The sequence below is a fragment of the Canis lupus genome, chromosome 15 (assembly GCF_003254725.2).
Source record: "Canis lupus dingo isolate Sandy chromosome 15, ASM325472v2, whole genome shotgun sequence".
In the NCBI taxonomy this organism is placed as follows: Eukaryota; Metazoa; Chordata; class Mammalia; order Carnivora; family Canidae; genus Canis; species Canis lupus.
The window spans coordinates 55668823-55689082 of NC_064257.1; the positions used below are offsets into that span (position 1 = coordinate 55668823).

Sequence of the window (20260 nt, forward strand, 5' to 3'; positions counted from 1 at the left end):
CGCGTCGAGCCCTGCATGCCCTGCATCAGGACCCCTGCTCAGCAGGGAGCCTGCTTTTCCCTCTCCCTCTGCCTGCTACTCCCCTTAGTTGTACTCTCTTCCTCTGTCAAATAAAATCTTAAAAAAAAAAAAAAGAAAGAAAGAGAGAGAGAGAGACAGAAATGAGAAAGAAACAATATACAGAAAGAAGAGAGTAACTGTGTAAGGAAGAAACCATGGGTTAATTTTCAGTTAATTTTAATATTCTGACAACCAAGGTAAAAAAATAAACATTGTAGTTGAGGAAATTCTCACTGTGTGATAAAAAAGAAGCACACCAATTCAAGAGAGTCAAACTTTTTCTCTGGCACTCAGGACAAAGGAATGTATCCCATGTGTTTTTATATAAAGACAATGGTCAATAAAATTTTTTCATTCAACATTTCTTCTTTATAAATCTAAGGGCACAATATTACATTTCATTTCAGGAGAAACCATTTTTATTTTTAAGATTTTATTTATTTATTTAAGAGAGAGCGAGAGTGAGAGAGAGAGAAAGAGAGAGAGTGCATGAGTAGGGCAGAGGGAGAAGCAGGCTCCCTGCTGAGGAGGAAACGTGATGTGGGACTTGATCCCAGCACCCTGGGATTTTAACCTGAGCAGAAGGCACCAACTGAGCCACCCAGTACCCCAGGAGAAACCTTTTTATAGGAAAAATAACAGAGCCTAAGTCAATGTCTTTTGGTTTAAGTTGCTGCAAGGACTGAATCTAGAGGACCTCATCATGATGGTCCCAAAAATGGCTTATTTCCAACATCTCTCCCTTTGATCACAAATTAGCAGGACTTCAATAGTTAGGGACTCCAGAAATGCCTGAGAGCAGGGGCCACTTTTACCTTAACTCTTTCAATTTGTTAAAAAGCCTACATAACCACTAAGTTGAGCCCCACAGAGCAAAATGTAGGTGATTGGGCCTGGAAATCTTTCAGAGTCAATGAGCTTCAGCTTGTCAATGAGCTGCTTTAACCATAGAGGACTCTTGGGATAGTTTGAGTAGCACGAAGGTCGCCGACCAAAGGCCCTAGCTGTCACTGAGTATGTGACGGGGCTCTGTGTGAACAGTGACAAATTGGAGATACTTACTTAAACGCATTCACATACAAAACACAAAAACAGTGTGGCAGCCAGTCTTCCAGCAGAATTTGGCCTGCAGGCAGCCAGTTGGGACCCTCACTGACAATAACTGATTTGGAGAAGCAATGCTTCCTATTAAGCCAACCAGAATGAGTTCACTGTAAAATGTTCAGCCAAGTTACTGGATAAAAATATTTAAAATATTCATCATTTGAAGGTTGGCCTTCATTGGCCAAGAAAACTTATTTTAGTTCTCTTAACAGTAGTAGGCAGTCAGGGTGACAGGGCTTATCCTAATCCATGATAGTACCACCACCTCATCAGTATGAGAACCTGTTTGTTTTTCTATTTGCTATAATAAGAGGATGTGAATCCAATTAATTTAAATAACAATAACAAGATTGTTGGTTTATACTGATAAGAAGAGAAAGTAAAACATAGCTCTCATGTATCTCCATCTGAAATGGAGCAGAACACCATCTTATCCATCTCGATTCTGACAGGAGTATTATGAAGAATTCCTATGCACTAGAAAGGTCCCCACCCTAGGTTGGCTGGCTGGCTCAAACAGTAGAGCATGTGACTCTTTATCACAGAGTCCTGAGTTCTAGCCCCATGTTGAATGTAGAGATTACTTAAAAATAAAATATTTTTTTTAAAAAATGTCCCTGCCCCATTGTGGCTTTCTCAACTCCTTAATTTAGTCATTCTTTCAGTCACACTGAAAGACAGCAATATGGACAAACAATAAATTCAAGGAAGAAATTTTGACTTCTGACTTTAAGGTCAAAGCAAAGATCTCTGGAAAATGACCCAGGGGAAATAATCTTTGAATAAAGATGGCTAAGTCTTTTGCAGCTGAATCCAAGCATTCCATTCCATTCTTTCAACACTCAAGTTAGCAAATGAGTCATTAAACATGTGACTTATTTTTTTAATTGTTGAGATTTTCTTTAAACTGGATTAAAATAAGTCCTACCCAAGTTAGTACACACTGAGGCTTCTCTACTACCTTTTTGAAAAAGAATAAACAAATAAACTCACAGGAAAAGAAAAACACCTATTAACATAGAACTTTCCTTATCTTTACCTTTGCCTCTACCTCAATTTTATTGAAGCTGACTCACTTGGCTTCATGGATGGAAAAGCATCACTGTCTCTTCCTTCAAGGGCAGAGAGGGAGGAACTTCTAGCCATAAATTGTGAATGTTCTCCCTCCCTCAAATTCTGGGACAGCAGGAGGAAATGGGATGGGGGAGTGGAAGAGAGTTGGTCACTAATGGTGATGGTAGGGACAAATGCCACTTAGTGAGCCCTAGCAGCCATTAATGACTTAGGAATATTTAGTGTCTTGTTGCGTCTTCAGCTGTGAGTTTCAGCCACAGTTCTGAGACAACAGGAAAAGTAGATTCCACACTCTCTTCCATATGCAATAGACATTAAAAGCAGCCTGAAATTTATGCCTTAAGTTTTCCATCCTACCATAGTAGAAAAGATTTCTCGTCATTTGGAGACATGTTCCAGAACAGTTTCCAAGTCAGAATAAGTAAAACCATTTGCCTTTGGATACTTGATATTTTATAGTTTGAAATTTGCTCTTTTCAGCCAACCCTAGGGGTGAAAAACTCTAATTCATCTGGATAGAGAAACAGCATAATCAACCGGTTTCTCATAGTGAGCTATAGTATGGGCTTCTCTGACCAGGATGATGGAGATGGAGCCGGCCAATGGCTAAGAATGAGGATAGTCCATTCATGTGAGAGGAGCGTACAGTGCAGGTCAAGTTCCACCTGAGTATCTGAGCACTGTCCCCAAATAAGTATGTGTGTCAGAATGAATCAATTCAAAGATAGCGGTTAAAAGCTTGGGCTTCAGAGTCAATTGCCTGAGGTGTTGGTCCATCTCAAGCCCATGTTAACTCTGTGAACCGGAGAGAGTTGCAGAACTTCCTGACCCTCTGCACCGTCATCCCTCAAATAGTATCTCATGATAGCTGCGAAGCCAGTACATGGTCATGCAAATTCAAGGCTTGCATTTTACTTAAACAGCTGTTACTATTAAACTTCACATTACATTATAACAGAATTAGAGTGGATTATTTGAAAGGCTTTAGAAGGAAGAGGAGGTGTGAGAGGGGTAGAGTGAGAGAGAAGACTTTTAAGAAAATATTTGTCAGAATAACGTGTAATCAGTAATTTTACCATTTACTGCACATACTGCCCATCTTCCTGGTGACTACTCTCTACTGCTAGACTGTGCTTCCCAATGTGGGGTTTTTTTGTTTTTTTTTAAGACACCATATCATTTTCGGTATGATACTGCTTTTTTTAAAGTCATATTACCATGTGACATTTATCCAGATTGTTTTGTTCATAGCAACCACTGAGACTAATAGTTTTTTGAAATGCATATGCTTTTTGTGATGTGCTGCAAATGAGAAAGTCACAAAGATTCAGATCACAAAATTCTACATAAAAACAATACAAGAAAAGGCCTCCTCTACCGAAGTGCTTTTACTTCCAACTCACTATCTGTAACAGCAGCAGAATAAAGGGAAATCTTTTCACTGAAATAAATACTGGAAAGCAAATTCACATTTTGAAAAATGTAAGTAAAAAAAGGGAATTGGTTTCATTTTCAAATTCTTGTTAAAGTGGCAAAAGTCTTTGAATTCGGGTCATTTTATATGATAAGGCAACTCTGAGAAAGTAATGAAGGCCTGCTGTATGGACTGAGGTCGAAGCCCTAATCCCCATTGCCATGCTATTTAGAGCTGGTACCTGTGGGACATAATTAGAGTTAAATGAGGTCATGAAAACTGGGTCCTCATGATGGGATTAGTGCCCTTATAAGAAGAGACGTGAGGGAGTTTGCTCTCTCCTCTCCCCCCAACCATGTGAGGACACAGAAAGAAGGCAGCCGATCTACAAGCCAAGAGTGTCCTCAACCAGAAACTGACCATGCTGGCAACTTGGTCTTGACCTTCTAGCCTCCGGAAATGTGAGAAATAAGTTCCTGCTGTTTAAGCCACCCAGCGTATGGTATTTTGTTACGGCAGTCCAAGCTGACTAAGCAGCATTCCACATATTTTTATTATCACCCAAAGTTTTTGAGTATGTTGAAATAAATGTGTGCATTGTTACAGAAATAAAGCTATTACTTTGAATGGAATCCATGGATGTTTTAAAAGAGGTCATAAGATTTTTTTTAAAAAAATTCTGGAATTATTTATGTAGATCTGGATAAAAAAGAAATAATCACGTACTGCTGGCTCCCTTGCTGAGGCCCATATGAGTTGTGCAAAACCTCCTCAAACTGAGCATACTGTTGAGGGCGAAGAGGAATCCCAATCTAAGGAGATTAATTCAAAATTCACTTGCTGTGCTGATTGACAAATAATTTCAATTTACATATAAGAAGTTTATCGTTTTTTCATTACCATGAACAATTGAAATCAAAATACCAACAGGATAAAACTGAACAATCAGGATAATTCCCCTTTAATCAGAAGGTATGAGATCCGTGCTGAGCCACTTACTGAGAGCAGCTTGGATTGATTCCTTAACTTTCTGGACTCCAGTGTCCTCATCCATAGGAACGGGAATGACAGTAATAGTACCTGCATCACTGAATTGTAGTGTGGATTTTAGAAAAGTGCCTGGCCTCCGGCAAACTCTCAACTAATGTTTAATGGCCTCGGAATATTGAATTCAGTTCATAAATAATGTTGGTCCAAAGGACTAAACATAGACTCCAAAAAGACTCCTCCCAAAATTAACAAATCTTTTTTTTTATTCAGACCCTACTGATTATTTGGTGTGCCTTTTACAAGAAAAAAATCACCTCTACTCCGTGAAAGCAGTAAGTTCCATGGCATCTTATGAGAATTTTTTATAACATACATTTATTCATACACAGTTTTGGATGAGACTGGAAAAAATTTAGAGGAAAACAATGTTTAATGTTCATATGTAATTAGTTTTGTCAGACTACAGAAATAATTGAAACACAATTTTTATACCAGTTTTATAAAATGATATAAATCTTCTTCCCAGGGGTCATACATCTGTTTTCATTACAGACTGAACATTTGTTTGTTTTATTTTTAATTCAGACAAATAAGATTTGATTTACTATTAAAAGTTTTTTTTTTTTCTTTTCTTCTTTTTTTAAGTTTTAATTGTTCTGTCAAGGTACCATTTTACAGTCTAACCACCTCACTTTCAAGAATTTCTGCCTTTTAAATGAGTATTTAGATTATTTGGGAATTATTCCTTTTGAACCTTTTGAGTGTTCTTTTTCTTCTTGGCTTCAGGTAATTTCCTGACGCAAGGTTGGTCCCATATTCAGATGAAGACTCTCGGGGATCCTCTGCAGATCTCTCAAATTCTCTGAAGCTCCCTCTTTTCAGGTACTCTGCCCTATAAATTTTTCTTTTCTTTCCTTTTCTTTTTCTTTTCTTTTCTTTTCTTTTCTTTTTACTTAGATACAGCTGTCAGATAGCATTGTGTGAGTTAAAATATACAACATGTCAGGTTTAATGCATTTACCTAACTGCAGTATGATTTACCACTGTGGTGTTAGCTAATACCTCTCTCACATCATGACCCAGCAATGTTCATTCAGCATATCTCCCGCTCTTCCTCACCTTGACGAGAAACGCTCCCTGGGTAGGGGCTCCAAGACTCGGAGAAAGGTGCACAGGTGAAAGGATAAAGTCAGTCCATATAACTTAAAGATCTCTTGCCCTTGGTAATTGATTTGTCATCTTCCCACTGCACATATCCCTTACTTACATACATGCATGCATATAAACTTTCTTTGAGAAAAAAAAAAAAAAAACATGATTTTCAGTTTTTTATGACTTATTTCCCTGTCCAAGGCTCTTCTCTATCCTTTACAGCCTGGGAATAACACAAACTAAGGTTCCTATACCCTCACAATTCCAAGCCACCACCACCCAGATCCACTTGGTATCATAAGGGGCCTCTGTGCATATCAGAGAAGAAGCCAGTCCATGTTCCCATGCTCTGATCACCTCCCCCTCCTGTGTGCCCCGTGGCCTGCAGCGCAGGGGTGGACAGCTGGAGTTCAGGTGACCTATGTGGGGAAGATGCCTGAGCTGTCATTAAAAGCAAGCTTAGGGTGTGCAAGCAAGCCCGTGTATTTGCACAGGGACACCTGTGGTCCCAGAGAGCCTGGCGTGGGTGTAGGAGTGGGGGAGGCGGGAGAAAGGAAGCTCCTGGCTGGCAGATGTTCTGGCCCAGTGAGGCGGCGGTGGCTGGGGGCAGGGCACCCAGTGCAGGGGCTCCAGTCACCCAGCTCTAAGGGGGGTGGCGTCCCATTATGAAATTCTGCCTAAGGAAACAGATCAAAATGTATTCAACTGTTCAACTACTCCTAGTAAGAAACGGGTGCCCTCTGTGTTCAATATAAATTACTTGGAGGGACACCTGGATGGCTCAGTGGTTGAGCCTCTGCCTTTGGCTCAGGGCGTGATCCTGGGGTCCTGGGATCGCGTCCCCTGTCGGGCTCCTCACAGGGAGCCTGCTTCTCCCTCTGCCTGGGTCTCTGCCTCTCTCTGTGTCTCTCATGAATAAATAAATAAAATCTTTAAAAAATAAAAATATAAAAATAAAAATAAAAATAAAAACAACTCCGAGACTTCAGCAGAAAATTTTCCTCCGCACTGGTCAAGTGGGTTTCTGGCAGACAGTGACTAAAATAAACAAGACGTGTCTGGGGAATAGATTACAAAGACACAAATGAAATAAAATGTGTGTCTTGAAAAACAAAGTATTGGAAATCCATTCCAACCAGGATTTGTTTATAAGAGTTACAGTGATGTCTGTCTGCAATGAACTGGTTCCCAAGTTCGAGTCCAGTGATTGGACTCAGACATCCAAGGGGATGTCCTCACAGAGAAGTGAGCCCCAAAGGGAGACTTTAGGCAACTGCAGGTGTCACAGGAAGGTAAAGCAATGCTGTCTGCCAAGGGGTTCCTTCAATTCATTTCACCGCAAACATTTGCTCAAACTTCACCAGCATGTGAATCTGTCATGTGGAAATAAAAGGAACTCTTCCAGAGACAAATCTGACCATATCCTGCCAAGATAATTCCTCACTAGGTTTGTTTATATGCGTTTGCAGCTGACTAAAAGGCAGTTTATTATTTCTTTCGGTGAGCAGAGCTTCTTTTGGAAAAACAATCTGAAAATGGTTTTTATAAATTAACAAGATCTTTTTATTGCCTTGGGTCAGCAACAGGCTTGAGAGGTTTGTTTATAAGTTTCTCTTACTACATTCTTAATAAAATTCTCAAACCAAACAGGAAGCTTAGCTTCATTAACCTGTGACAAAGGGAAAAGGGTCATATCTGAAGCAAACTTGGAAAACTTCCAAAATGCAATATAATTTTGCAACGTATTACAGTGACAGTAAAAGACGAAAACTGGGTTTGATTTAAAGCCACCACAGAACACAAACTGGTATTTCACATGGGAAACTCACTTCCTACCTTCCCAGGGAGAAATAGAGAGAAGGCAGGAATTTTCAAAGAGAAAAATGATCAGAAATTATCTTTAAACTCCAGCTGGACATACATATTGCTTGTGTCGGACATTAATTCCAGCTGAAGTTTAAATGGATCTTACCAGAAAATTGGTGACGTGGAGACATTAGAATGGAGTATAAAATATTATGCATTTGATTTGTGCAGGAATTTGGACTTGTCCTGAGATTGGAAAAGATACGCAACTTTAAAAAAGTACTAACAATTAGTGAGCAGGCCTCTTTGTACAGAGAAAAGACTACGTGAAGCAGTTAATCCTGAAGGGAAGTGATTATGTCAAACTGCTTAGGAAAAGAATCAGGTGCTTGAAGGAATTAGGATTTGTTTAAGGGTCTAAGGTAGCAGTTGCTATGCTGAAATGAGACAAAATGTACAACGCGCTGAAAATTCTAGAACCAAACTCATCAGTGCCCTCCCCACTCTGTCAGCACCTTGACTCGTACCCAGAACTGCTCTTTTGGAAGGTAAAGCACACCAAGGAGGAACCTCAACTGCAAATATCACCCCCACCTATATCCTGACACCCCAAAACATGTCCCTTTCGCAGATAGAAGAACCTTCTGCCCCAGGAAAAAGCTACTCAGGAAAACTTGAAAGAGTAAATGCCTGCAAAATAAGAGTTCTTGCAAATTACTAGTTATTTCCAATAAAGTCTGGTTAGTAATTATCCTCTGTAGATTTGTCCTTCTTTTAAAAGCAGTAGCCTCAAAAAATAAAAATAAAAAATAAAAATAAAAGCAGTAGCCTCTCCAGTTAGCCCAGTGAGATGCTAGTAGAGGCAGCGTATGGGGAGTGTTCTCCTGGAGCGGCAGACAGCAGGGTTAGCCATGGCATCTTCCATCAGAAAGGTGACCCCAATGTGCAAGCCCTGGGGACCACTGGTTCCTACAGTCAAGCTGTGTGAGTTGGCAGGACCACTTGCATTTCAGCACAGCTAGGCAGGGACCCTTCCCGGGGACAGCTGGTGCCAGGAGGGCCCGTGGAAGAAGCCAAACAAGCTCTTATAAACACAGATGAAATTCTGAAAGCTGCAGGCTGTGACTTCACTAATGTAAAAACAACCGTTTTGCTGGCTGCCATGAATGACTTCAGTGCTGTCAAAATCTACAAACAGCTTTTCAAGAGTAGTTTTCCTACGACAGCTGCTCACCAGGTTGTTGCTTTGCCCAAAGGAGGCCATGTGGAGACCCACGCAGGGGCTGTCCAAGGATCTCTCACAACAGCATCGCTATAAGTGGGTTCAGCATTATTTAGCTGGAATTAAAATAATGTTTTTAGGTTAGCAACTTAATTTTTACAGTTGATGTTGGAAAGTGTACAACTCACTAGTACATTGGAAGTTATTATGGAAATACCATATAATCAGGGGAATTAAGCATGAACTGAAGATCAGATGACGGGTCCAGGTCTCATGCACATTCATGTTACTGGATGCAGGAAAAGAGACACTCATTATATACTTAAATAAATAAAAGCAAAGAGAAATAACATGCAGAAGAGATGAGTTCCTGTTCCTGATAAATAATAAAGAGCACCCCTAATTCAATTAAAACCTATTAATTTAATGAGGTGAAATATTTAGTTCTCACACCAGCCATATAATTCTCTTTTCACTTGAATAAAATTTAAGTATTGAAGTTTGAATAGTAGAGGTAAAGGAGAAGAGACTGGACCAAAATTTCAATAGATAATATGTTTCTAACAGAAACAAAATAGACATGTAGATATAAATGAATGAATGAATGAATGAATGAATGCAATAGTCTTCTGCTTCTGGCCAAAATGGAAGAACAGATCAGATTTATCCTCCTGCCTAGAGCAACCGAGAATACCAAATGAAATATTTGGAACAATGGCTTTAAGGCAATGACCATCAGACAGTGACGGACAGTGAGGTATTACTAAGAGGTAATAAATGACCCTGGAATTGTCGCAGGTTACTGCTTTAAGAGTTTCCAGACCCTGATGCAGGAAGGCCCAACCTGAGGGCAAGGTCTCCCTGAGTTGGAGAGATGCAAGTGAGACTCTGGGAAGATGACGGAGGCTAGAACTGGCAACACAGAGAGTTAAAGAAGCTGCCTGAAGAGAGAAATTTGCATATATGGTCCTTGTAAGTCCTCAGCCAAGTACTGGCCAGCACCTGCATGTAAGGAAACACTCTAAGGCCCGGGAAAGAACCACCTGGAAGAGTTACAGGGAACAGCACACACTGCATTCACAGGACCTGGAATAGTGTCTGCTCCCACCACCCAGAGCACAACACTTCCTAATTCATGGGGCATCAGAGGGGATTTGCCTCAGTTGAGGGAAAAAAGTACCTTAGACTATATGCTCCTTTGATCCTACAAGACCCAAAAGAACCCAAATCCAGGCAGTAAAAAGTGTTAGATCAAGGTATGCATTTATTTATCAAAGTATGGATCGAAGTATGGATTTATTTATTTGTCAGTCTGATGAGTGAAAATATTCATCTTCATAGCTTAACTCCCTTCTTCTTTATCAAATCTTTAACCTGACATGACCCCCATGAATTACTGGTTCTTACTACACTCTACTGACAGCCCTCAACCTAACTCAGTCTGGTCGATATGATCTAAACCTCATGCCAACACACATATGCGTCAGGGGCCTGTCTGTAGGACCCCTACCCTCTCCTGTGAAAGAGAATTCAGAGTCCAATTACTAACATTTTCTTCTATGTCTCAAACAAAAGACAATCCAGTTGACCCTTGAACAACACAGGTTTGAACTACCCAGATCCACTTATCAGTGGATTTTTTTGTTTTTTGGGTTTGTTTTTTTTTTAAAGCTTTTATTTATTCATGAGAGACACACAGAGAGAGGCAGAGACACAGGCAGAGGGAGAAACAGGCTCCATTCAGGGAGCCCAGTGTGGGACTCGATCCCATGATTCCAGGATCATGCCCTGGGCCAAAGGCAGATGCTCAACTGCTTGAGCCACCCAGGCTTCCCTCTGTGGATTTTTTAAATAAATACAATACAATGCTATAAATGTATTTTCCCTTCCTTATGAGTTTTTTTCCTCTAACTTATTTATTATATGAATTCAGTGTATAAAACATACAAAATATGCATTAATCATCAATGTTAATCAACTGTTCAGGCCATCGGTTAGATTTCCTGTCAATAGTAGGCTATAAGTAAAGTTTTGGGGTAGTCAAAAGTTATACGTGGATTTTCAACTGCATGGGAGTTGGTATCACTAATCCCCGTGGTGTTCAGGGGTCAACTGAATATTAAAAGTTCACCTTAACTGGAATGAAGCTATGTGTTACCAGTGGGTTCAGAATAAAATAATACATAAGAATGCATCCTTCAGAAAATAAAATAACATATAAGAATACATCCTTCAGAGGGATTTGAATTCAAATGTCTTCTTATAAGTTACCTACTAATTTCAATCAGTTTCACCTTAAGCAAGATAAGTTAATTTTCCTTAATTTGTTTCCTCATCTGAAGAATGAAAAGGTTAATATATACTTTTAAAGGGGTTTTTCTGTGAGGCATAAGGGAGATAATAAAGGGAAAGTCATTATGGAAGCAATTAGTAAAGTTATGTGTTCCTAAATTAAGAGATCATCCAGTGTGTTCTAACTTTAAAAAATAAACTATAATCAATTTATACTGAAATTGCCTTCATTAAACTTTGAAGAATTCCAGAATAAAAAACAAAGGTGCTGGCAGGAAAATCAGCAATAAATTGTTGGCTTTATAACATTTTATTTCCCTTACAAACTTAAGGACAACCAACCAAATTACAAAGTTATGAAAAGTTATAAAGATCACTCCCAAAATTAAAATAAATAAATAAATAAATAAATAATAACCATTTGACACAAAGAAAAAAAAAACACTATCAGTGTGGTAGTGTTCTTGCCCCTGCTGTAACAAATTACCAGGAATTTAGTGGCTTCAAGGAACACAAATTTATTCTCTGATAGTTCTGGAGCTTAGCAATCTGAAAAAAAAAAAAAAAAAAAATAGAGAAGGTTAAAATCAAGGTGTTGGCCAAACCGGCCTCCCTTGGATGGATGTTCAACAGTGAACAAACCAAAATCTTGGCCTTCATGGAGCTTTCATTCTGGCAGAGGGAGAAGAGCGGTCCAGGAACTCTTTTAGGATCACCAGCAAAGTATCTTTTGGTTGAAAAGTAGTGAGGTTCACACATTCTATATTACTCTACTATCAAGATCTGGAAAGTCTCCCTCTGCCTATGTCTCTGCCTCTCTCTGTGTGTCTCTCATGAATAAATAAATAAAATCTTTTTTTAAAAAATCTGGAAAATATTAAATTTATGACTTCCAAGGTAACCACCTGAAATAGACAAGAACTAGCTCAAAAATATTAGGACTTACTGTAAAAAATAAAATAACCTTACATCTGAAGAGGAGAGTTGTTGAATCCTCCCGTCAAGGGTAGAAGAGAACATTTGGAAATTTGAATGGATTCCAGAAGCAATTAGTAGTTGGCTGCAGATGAAACAGACCTCATTATGAGGAAGAGAAACTATTAGCGCCTTTTGTTTCCATTTTATGACTCAGTTTAAAGTACAAGAAGACTCCTAAGATCTAAAACAGAGGGTTTCATGTGATGGAGTAAAAATGGCCCCATTTTCCCACCAAATTTTACATTAATTTAAACAGGAAAATAGAGAATCCTATGTTACTTGAAATTCATACTTGGCTGATGTGAAATGGTTAACTGAAAAAAGGCAAGGGAAACTAAGGGAAAAAGAGGAGAGGCTGACTCAAACGCAGGATTAGCTTCTTGGTACAAAACAACTAGTTTATTATTATCCCTTTATATTTTCCAATAACCCTTGTCCTCTTTCTCTTAATAGCCTATCTCTCTCGAGCTTTCTCCTCTGATTTAGTGCTCCTTGATTATGGTTGTGGGTTGTTTGGGTTTTGTTTTGTTTTTTTTTATTTATCTTTATGAAATTATATAGAGAGTCATTAAGTAGTATCTTAGCTGTCTTCTGTGCTTCATCAAGAAACCAAAAAAGAATGTTCAAAGCATATCAAACTGCAAAAGTTCTAGAAAAAGTAATTCCCCTTTCAAGGCCTCAAGAAAACCTTCGGATAGGACGTATACAGAACACCTGGAATGGGCCACACCTGAAGGCGGCCTGTCAGCGGTCACTGGTGGACTCAACAGGTATCAGGGCTTAATCGGGGAATCAGGAAAGACCATAATGAGTAATATGGAGTGAGAGGTTCGTTTTAGGGATTGAAAACTGTGGGAGAAGCCGGGGAAAGAAAACTCCGGAGGGGGTGGGGGTAGCGGGAGAATCAGAGAAGCATCCCTGAGCAGGAAGGCCAGGGCGAGCTGGGGAAGAGGTCGTTGCCGGACCGCGGGCTCCGCACCTGCCCGCCGGCCCAAGGTGTGACAGGTGGGCTGGGTCCGAGGGGGAGGGCGGGGAACTGTCACTGCAGAGCTAGCAGCCACGCAGACCAGCCGGCGCTCAGCAAGGCAGGCGGCAAGCCCCGCGGACGCGCAGGAGGATGCCGCTGGCCCCGCGGCCTCGCCGCACACCCGCAGACGTCCCCGCGCCGCCAGGTGCGCGGCTGCAGGTGCAACAGGCCTGGCCCGCAGGAGCCGAGGCCGCCAGGTGCGCGGCTGCAGGTGCGCCAGGGCCGGGCCCGCAGGAGCCACAGGAGCCGAGGCCGCCAGGTGCGCGGCTGCAGGTGCAACAGGCCTGGCCTGCAAGAACCGCAGGACCCGAGTCCACCGGGTGTGCGGCTGCAGGTGCAACAGGCCCGGGCCCGCAGGGGCCGCAGGAGCTGAGGCCGCCAGGTGTGGGACACCTGCGCCTGGAGAGAAGGCAAATTGCGCGGACTGGCGGCCACAGGCACGAGTAACGGTGGCACCTGGAACCTGGCACTAAACCTCCGGGGTCACCTCACGGCTTCCTCTACCTTCCAAACCTTGCACCCCTTTCTCGGGCGCCCAGGGAAACGCATGCGGGAAGCCGGAAAGGCGAAGCCAGGCCAGCGTCCCCTCATGTATATAATGCATTCGATTTTATTTCCCGAGTCTATTACACATAAATTCTTACACATAAGAATTATTCTACATAATTTATTATACATAAATTCTTATTTAATAACTCTCTTTCCTATCCTAATATCCCCCAAATCCTCCAAATTAATGCTTCTAGACGTTAGGACAGGTAAGAATCCCCTGGAATTTGCATTCCAATGCAGAAGCCCAGGATGGGCCCCAGGGTCTCCTTGCCTGGCAAGCCCCGTCTTTACACAATGGGATTGAACCCTGGGGCAGCCGTGTTCACATTGTGTGCCCTGGAGCCCCACCTTCCGCAGAGGTGCCTGACAGCCCACAGGGTGGTGGGGGAAGGTCACATTTGGCCTATGCATCGTTTTAGGCTGCTCCACTTTTATCTGTTTTATATACTGGAACTCATTTGAAATATACATGATTTCCCTGGTTTATTTTTTTTAAGCTTTTATTTTTTATTTATTTCAGAGAGAGAGCCTAAGTATGTGCAGGAGGGGTGCAGGGGGAGAAGCAGGTTCCCAGCTGAGCAGGGAGCCCAAAGTGGGGCTGGATCCCAGGACCCCAGGATCATGACCTGAGCCAAAGGCGGTTGCTTGACCAACCAAGCCACCCAGGTGCCCCAATTTCCCTGGTTTAAAAACAACAAAACCTAAAAATCATTGAATTGGAAGGATCCTGAAGCTAGCTGCAAAACTACCTCGGCATTGTTTTTGCAGAAAAAAATGAATACTCCATTCGGCTGATCTGCACTACATTATAAAACAAATTATAAAAACCGAATTTTCCTCAGTATGTTTAACTGCTGGATTAACAATAGATTGACCGACTTCCCATCGTAACCTTGAGCGGACCACTGAAGTTCTTAAGGACTTTATTTCTGTATCTATATTCAGTGCAATCCAACAGACATTCATGGAGGATGTTCCAGGTGCGCGTCCTCGGGTACAAAGGATGAAGTCACAGCTTCAGTCTTCGAAGAGATCTGCTTTCTGTTTGGAACAATAAAATGATTCACTGAAAAACACGAGAGTGAGAAGAGAACCATAGAAAGTACAACTGTTCAGGAGTTCAAGAGAGAAGTTGTCTCTCTTTGGGATGACCAGGTGCTCCCAGCTGACCAGGTGCCCAGGCAGCTAGCATCTCCAGGCAGGGGCTCCAGGAAGTGGCCCTGGCCCCCGGGGGGCACCTGCCCACCCGCAAAACGCAAGCAGTGGGCACGCTGGCACCCAGCGCCCTGGCTGCTTCCTCCCTTGCCCCCGCGCTGGATGAGCAGGCGCTAGTCGCCCCCCACACACACACAGGAGCGGGCGCTAGTCCCCACCAAGCCAGATGAGCGGGCGCTAGTCCCCTAGATGAGCAGGCGCTAGTCGCCCCCAGCCCCACTACTGGAGCGGGCGCTAGTCCCCACTAAACCAAATGAGCGGGCACTAGTCACACCAAGACAGATGAGCTGGCTCTAGTCCCCACCAAGCCAGTTGAGTGGGCCTAGTCCCCACAGCCACAGATGAGCGGGTGCTAGTCCCCACCAAGCCAGATGAGTGGGCGCTAGTCCCCACCGAGCCAGATGAGCAGGTGCTAGTCCCCACCACTGTAGATGAGCAGGTGCCAGCCCAAGGCATGACCTTCGGCAGCCTGCTGCCCCATGTGCTGCCACCCATCAGGGACAGCGGGCCTGCAGAAGTGCCCAAGCTCCCGGCCCAAGGACCGCAGGAGGCCAGCAGGCAGCCCTAGTACACTAACCAGCGGGAGGTGGGAATGGGAGCAGACTCAGGCAAAATTCTTGGCAGGCACCACCAAATCATATCTATGATTCTACTTCTGTGGCTCTGTGGCTTCATTGGCCCCCCTTTCTGATTCAAACTAGTTTCAGGTGATGGCTTTAAAATGCAGCCACATTCTGCAAATTAGAGCTTTATCATTATTTTGAAATTCTGAGCTGGAACAATTGAAGTAGATTTAAGATCTATTCACATTAAAAATGATTTTAATGTTACATCTCTGAAGGGAAAAAAAAGAGCTGCCTTAGGTACAGTGTCAACTGTTATAAATGCTTCACTTGAATGGTTTCCAAATGGCTCTAATTTTTAGAATCACGTACTAGGTGAACAAGATTTCTCTTTGATGGGGACTATCAAGAAAAATGAAGAGATTGTTATCCAAAAATATTAATCAGAAATTAAATACAACCATTAAAAGCATAAAACTTAATATTAAAGTGTTATGTTCAGGGATCCCTGGGTGGCTCAGCAGTTTAGCTCCTGCCTTCAGCCCAGGGTGTGGTCCTGGAGTCCTGGGATCGAGTCCCACATCAGGCTCCCTGTGTGGAGCCTGCTTCTCCCTCTGCCTGTGTCTCTGTGTCTCTCATGAATAAATAAATAAAATCTTAAAAAAAAAAAAAACTGAAGGATTTTATTTGAACATTTTAAGCACACTCAATATCTAATATTTACAAAGTATACAATTATATAAAGTAAATGTAATGGATCTTTTCACTGAACATGATACAAATGTCTCCAGATCCCCTCTGGTGTATTACACATTATAATTTCATGATTTTTTATACAGTCCATAATGTTAAAAAATAAAATGGCCATAAAAGACTATTTTTGGAGTAAAGGTTAGGAATGCATATTTCTTTGGGGTCAGAAAGACACGAAAGGATCTTGCAGCTCTAATTCCCTGTATCAAAATGGGCTGACAATATCATGAAGAATGTTGACGCTGAGAGCCCTAGGTGACGATGATTCTCCAACTCCACCTCTGTAATAAATTCATCCGAGGCAACTGAGAGTGAGCACCAGGGACTGCTTGTTCCTTCACATGATCAGTCTTCCTCTGAAAGATTCATTATCTTAGCTGAGTTCTTTAAAAGTTATAGATTCAAGGAACATCCGGTGGCTCAGTGGTTGAGCATCTGCCTTCGGTCCAGGTCATGATCCTGGGATCCTGAGATCGAGTCCCCCATGGCGATCCCCACAGGAAACCTGCTTCTCACTCTCACTGTGTCTCTCATGAATAAATAAATAAAATCTTTTTTAAAAATTATAGATTCAAAACGGCATCTTATGGAGATGCATTTGGCTGGGGGACTCCACACGATGCAGTAAAAAGGGCAGAAATTAAGGCAGGGAAGAGAAGTGGTGTGCTATTGCACGTCAGAGGGAAAGGAGGGCCTAGGAGAGGAGGGTAGAGGATGCTGGAGAAGAGACTAGTGGATTCTTGAGGCCCTTGGTGGACAAAATCTTATGGTGGTTGAAAGGATGATAAAATTGAATTAAGAGAAAAGGAAGAGCTGGTTTAAAGAGGAGAATGATGTTTTCGGATTCGGTCTTGTTGAATTAAGTCCCAGAGGGCCCACAGTATGAACCATTCAGTGAAAGATCAAAATAATGATTCAGAACAAGAGGAGAAACATCTTCAGCTATACACTGAAAAAAAAAAAAAGAGCAAATTGAGTCGTTAGTAATAGTAATAGTAATAGTAATAGTAATAGTAATTCAGACAAGAATAATGCTGGTAATGGTTTTTGAGATTTGGAAAGTGTTGCCCTTGTTTTGTTGTCTTCCTTTGGGCAAGCTTGTAATGCTATTGACTCCGCTCACCATACACCTCCCCTCAGGATCTCCTCCTATAGACAACATGTAGAAGCACTGAGCAATTTGTTGGACTGCAAGATAAAAAAATAAAAAACTTTTCATGCCTGAAATTTTTTCCATTTGTTGTACTCTCTTAAAATGATTTTTCCCTTTAAAGATAGCAAATATTCAGGGTAATAAATTAGCTCTGAACAAATAACATAGTACTTAAAAAAGACGTATTCCTAAATCTCTTTACAAAGTACTTCTGTCAAACATTGCCTCCACGAACTAAGAATTAAACGGTATGTTAGCTTTTGTGTTACAGACAAATGTAAAAATAATTCACTATCCTGCTGGACGTTAGTCATTGGGAAAAATGGTAAAATAAAATCTTAGGACAGTATGTTAAAGCTCTTGATCGCATTGCAAATGTGATAACTAAGTGTGAACAAAAGTCCAGCAATACTGAACTCTCTTCCTTCTCAATGTGTGATTATCATGGCACTGAGGGAAACGTCCTCCAATTTGCATCCTTGACCAGGATAAATGAGTACATTGAGGCAAAATATCATGATCCCTATCAAAGCCTTTTCTCTCTAGGGGCTTATACTGTCACTGAGAAAAATGAATGTAAATTCCTCATAAATTGCAGACACATTACATGTTTCATGAAGCATAAAAGAAGCAAGAAATACCTTTTTTTTGTTGAAATTGTAGCCTGATCATTACAACCTTCTTTTTCATGTATTATGCTATTCAAACGGATAATTACACTTTCTTTGTAAAAAAAAAAGAAATATGGAACAAGACAAAATAAATTACCTTCTGTTACTGTGTAATAGTTTTGCTATTTTCAACTATTGAAGTAGGTCACAGAGCTGGGGGGAAATGGAAGAGGAAGCTGGTAACTGATCAATTTAGTAATCTATTGATTATTTAATCAATTTGATTTTGTTCGGTACATGATTAGTCACCAGAAAAATTAAATCAAAATATAAAATTCTTCTGTAGTTTTACACTTAGGAGAAAACTGGGAGGGGGATGTCATTTTTTTTTGGTCATTTTATTTTTTATTTACTTACAACTTACACATAACAAGTTGCACAGATTTTAAGTTTGCTGAATTGTGAGAAATGTATCCACACATTAACGAAATGTATACAGATATAACTATGCTCAAGGGGGCTTCACATTTAGTTCAGTGCTCTGTTACTATTATTTTCTTGAAATTCTCAATAACTTTATCTTTGAACTTGTGTTTCGTAAGTGGCATCTGATTGGACAAAGGAGTAATGGTGTGCATCTGCTGTTCCTTGTTGCCCCATTCACACGTGGGCTCTACATGCTCCAGGAGGACACAATTCCAGAGGACAAATGATGAGGGAGGCTTCAGTGAGACTCAGCATGAGGTAAGCAGGTTACCTCTAGGAATGAGTAAGCATGGGCACCACGAGCCTCAGAAGTCACACTTTCCATTCCAATCAGAACTTGCTTCAAACACAGAAGGAAAGCAATGGGGTTCTAAGAAACACTAATGACCAAGGAGCCTTATCATGTCCTTTGCTAGTTGTGTTACTTCCCTGTATTGGTCGATCACTGATCCTGTAAACGGTGCTATAAAAGGAAAGGAAGGATAGGCCAGAGTGTGACCCATAGTCCCTTTACCCTTCAGACTCTACTCATCGTTAAACAGAAGGAACAGAGCATTGGTACAATGCTCACATAGCAGGCTGTGAAATAGAAACAGTTCTATGAGTTTTGTGCAGCACTTTCACTGTTTGGATAAGAACGAAATACATGTGTATGCATGAGCCACAAAGCACCAGTTGTGTAATTTCAGTTATTCCTCATACAAGATGAACGTTCTTACATCTGCATTTAAAACTAGCATGGCACATTATAAGGATGAACAATGAATTGTAATATTTAATATTAAATTTAAATATAACAATTTTAATTTTTAATTTTTCTTTGTTGAGAACCCCATGGAATAACAAATTAAAAGTGCCATGAAAATTCAAAAGACTTTGGAAGAAGAAAAAGCTTTATATCTTAGTACCTTTAGATACTGTTTTCCGGCTTCATGAACAATGGGCCCCCATTTTCACTTTGTGCTGGGCTATTCAACTGATGTGGCCAACCCTGCTGTATATAAATGGAATCTTACAATGTAGCTTCCTTGTGTCTTTTTCTTTTTAGCTCAACATAAGCTTTTATGAGATTCATCCATGTTGTTATGTGTGGCAGCAGCTCATTTCTTCCTATGGTTGAGCAGCATTTCACTGTGTGACTACCATTCCTCTGTTGACGGACGTTTGTATTATGTCAAGTGTAGAGCTGTTAAGAATAAAGGTGCCATGAACATGCTTGTATAGGTCTTTTGTGAATATATGTTTAATTTCTCCTAGGTAATAATGGGGAGTAAAGTTCCTGGATCATAAAAAAAATTGTGACAGATACAGAAGAAAAGCATTTGATAAAATAGTAAAAATGATGGTTTATACTCCTTCCTATCATTCTGATTTTTAAAACATTAGCATCTTTCCTTATTTGCTTCAGATCCCTCTGTTAAGGAATAAAATATTTGAAACAACTAAGATTCCATCCCAGGGAATTGCCCAACATCGCCAGATGTAACAGGAAACTGAAGTTCGATTATATCATTCCAAGCACATTTTATGCAAGTGTATATCCATAAACTATGTGTAAATTTTTAAATGCTATAGGATTTACACAGAAATTATATCACATTTACTGTATCATTCTGCAGTTTGCTTTATTTCAGACATTAATGAGATTTAGCCATTTTGATAATTCTCTTTTACTTCTTTATTTCATCTTTTCCTTCAGCTAAACCCTCCATGGTAAGACTAAACCAGAGCTTGCTTGTTCATTTCTCTACTGACAGGCAATTTGGCTGATCCCACACTTACCATTTTTACTATTACCAGCAACATTG

The 20260-nt window shown here is 40.8% G+C and overlaps 1 long non-coding RNA gene across 1 annotated transcript; it reads left to right on the forward strand.

The window, feature by feature from the left end:
• The first annotated feature begins 4909 nt into the window (after positions 1–4909).
• LOC118350821 (uncharacterized) lies at positions 4910–19647 on the forward strand. Its single transcript, XR_004805346.1, has 4 exons — positions 4910–4974; positions 5429–5524; positions 18569–18710; positions 19501–19647. It is a non-coding gene; the product is annotated as an uncharacterized LOC118350821 (long non-coding RNA).
• The last annotated feature ends 613 nt before the right edge of the window (positions 19648–20260 follow it).